Raw genomic sequence first — 2880 nt, forward strand, 5'->3', positions numbered from 1 at the left:
ATGATATTAAAGATATCTGGTGAGTGCCGCTCTGTCCATATACTATACCATATAAATCTACATTGGTGAAGCCTTTCTAATACGCAGAGCACCATCTCTAGTCACCTGATACAGTCTTGCTTACGAAGATACTTCATGATATCCATTGTGGTTTGAGGGGCAGGAGGAGTGTTGAGTGGCGGGAGGCAGTGATGAATGTTTCTACATTTTCATTAGAAGTATTTAACCTAAAGACATGTTACTACAGTGCACAGGGTGCCGAAGATGAAGGTAAGTTTCTTACCTTCATCCTTGGCGCAGTTTCTGGGATATTTATTTGTTATTTCATATGCTACTGAGGTGTTTTGGTGAACTTGAACCTGGACTAGCACCCGGGCTGGCCGGCTGGATTGGTGCACTGAGGGTGGTAGCCCTGTCCCCAGTACACCATAACATCTAATCAGCATATGACAAAAACTACTAATATCTCAAAGATGGAGCTGAGGATTAAGGTTAGAAACTTACCTTCATCCTCAGTGCCCTGTGTGCTATAGGGCGATATGCTTCTAACCTGCTGATAATTTCAGTTTAATGGTTACCTAAATTCTAAATAAGCTAATAGGGTCTATCAATGTCCAGAAATGTTTCTTATGCAGGGATTTCCCCCACAGGGGTCTTCAAAGCTCTGCAAGTATGCTCCTTTCTAACTAGCTACATGACACGCAAACAGGTCTATTATGTATGCAAAAAGTCTGTCTGTGTAAGGGGAAAAAAAGATATTGCATGTCCATCTAATTTAGCCTATTACCCTATAGTGTTGATCCAACCCCCCCCCCCCCCCCCAAAAAAAAAAAAGAAAAACTCTTACGAGGTAGAGGCCTATTTTCCTAATTTTAGCAAGAAAAATTCCTGTATATGACTATAATCTTTAATATTATTGTACTCCAAAACACATCAAGCCCCCCCTTGAACTATTTTATTGAGTTCACCATGACCACGTCCTGTGGCAAAGATTTTTTTTATAGTCTCACTGCTCTTACAGTAGAAAATCATCATCTGTGTTGGGGTAGAAAATTGATTTTTGTTGGTTTTAAAACTAGGGGCAGACAATAATGTTACTTCCCGGATCAGGTAGGGGAGTCCAGAAGGGGGCCGGGCGGCGACCCTGCTCTGAACGGCCGCAATCCGGCTGCTATTAATAGCCCAGGACTGCAGCAGTTAGCACCACACCCACTAATGAGCCATTAATGGTCCATTTACACAGAAAGATTATCTGACAGTTTATCTGCCAAAGATTTGAAGCCAAAGCCAGGAACAGACTATAAACAGAGAACAGATCATAAAGGAAAGCCTGAGATTTCTCCTTCTTTCAAATCCATTCCTGGCTCTGGCTTTAAATCTTTGGCAGATAATCTGTCAGATAATCTTTCTGTGTAAATGGACCCTTAGATGCAGCTGTCAAAGCTGACAGCTGCATTTAAATGGCTATTTCTCCCCCTCTGTAGTGCTCTAGTGGATGGATCCCCCCCCCAGCGATATGATCGCGGAAGGGCGATCCATTCAACTTACCTGGCCAGGCCTCATAAGTTGATCCCAGCTCGGTAATCAATAGATCTGGTCTGCAGCAGACCAGGCCAGTAGGGCACCGATCTAATGAATCAGTGCTCTATAATCTCAATGGGAGATCAGTGCTGTGTAAATAGAATAGAATAAAAGCATTATAAGCATGATCATAGAGCAATTTTAGGGAGCATTTAGATTTTTCAAAAGGTTTTAATTTTTTAAAAGCAATCAAATAAAATAAAAGTTATACAAGTTACACATCGTTGTAATCGTACTGACTTGAGGAACATAGATAACATGTCAGTTATACCACAGGGCTAATGGTGTAAACACAACTCCCCCCCAAATAAAAAAAATTGCTTTCTATTTTCAATTTCACCACACAAATATTTTTTTCCCGGTTTCACAGCATATGTTATGGAAAAATTGAGTCTTAAGAACGTGCTATGGCCTTTTAAACACGGGGAGGAAAAAAACAAAAGGACAAAAACAGATCCTGAAGAGAATTAAAGGGTTAGCCAACAAAAAACTTTTTCTTTCATATCAAAAAGTTATATAGATTTCAAAAAGTTATATAGATTTGTAGATTTTAGTTTTCAAAAAGTTATATAGATTTGTAATTTACTTCTATTTAAAAATCTCAAGTCTTCTCATACTTATCAGCTGCTGTATGTCCTGCAGGAAGTGGTGTATTCTTTCCAGTCTGACACAGCGCTCTCTGCTGACATCTCTGGCCGAGACAGGAATTGTCCAGAGCAGGAGGGGTTTTCTATGGGGGATTTGCTGCTGCTCTGGACAGTTCCTGTCTTGGACAGATATGGTAGCAGAGAGCACTGTGACAGACTGAAAAGAAAACTACATTTCCTGCAGGGCATACAGCAGCTGATAAGCATTGGATTTTTAAATAGAAGTAAATTACAAATCTATATGACTTTCTGAAACCAGTTGATTTAAAAGAAAAAGATTTTTGCTGGACAACCCCTTTAGTAAACGGTCCCCAGATAGGGGTTGTATCAGCTATTAAACTGATAAGAACAGATAATACACTTGATCTTAGCCAGAGAGGCGATTTTATTTTATGTTCCTTCTTTCTCTCCTTTTTTCCTTTCTTTCTTTTTCGCTCTTGTACATTTCAGATTTCATTGTTTTTCTAAATATCATACAGGCTCCTCTCAGTGTAAAAACCCTGCTCTTTATGTGTGAGATGTATATTTCTAGTAGTGATATTACTGTTACTAGACATGCAGAGCCTACTATAAGCAGAGAACAAACCTGGATCGGAGATCTCTCACAGAATAGCATACATTCTCCACTTAATCCTTAGCCATAGGGTACTGA

The 2880-nt window shown here is 39.7% G+C and overlaps 1 non-coding gene across 1 annotated transcript; it reads right to left on the reverse strand.

Moving 5' to 3' along the window:
• Positions 1-2429: 2429 nt before the first annotated feature.
• LOC138802256 (U2 spliceosomal RNA) lies at positions 2430-2612 on the reverse strand. Its single transcript, XR_011364724.1, has one exon. It is a non-coding gene; the product is annotated as a U2 spliceosomal RNA (small nuclear RNA).
• Between the last annotated feature and the right edge of the window lie 268 nt (positions 2613-2880).

The sequence above is a fragment of the Dendropsophus ebraccatus genome, chromosome 9 (genome assembly GCF_027789765.1).
Source record: "Dendropsophus ebraccatus isolate aDenEbr1 chromosome 9, aDenEbr1.pat, whole genome shotgun sequence".
Taxonomy (NCBI): domain Eukaryota; kingdom Metazoa; phylum Chordata; class Amphibia; order Anura; family Hylidae; genus Dendropsophus; species Dendropsophus ebraccatus.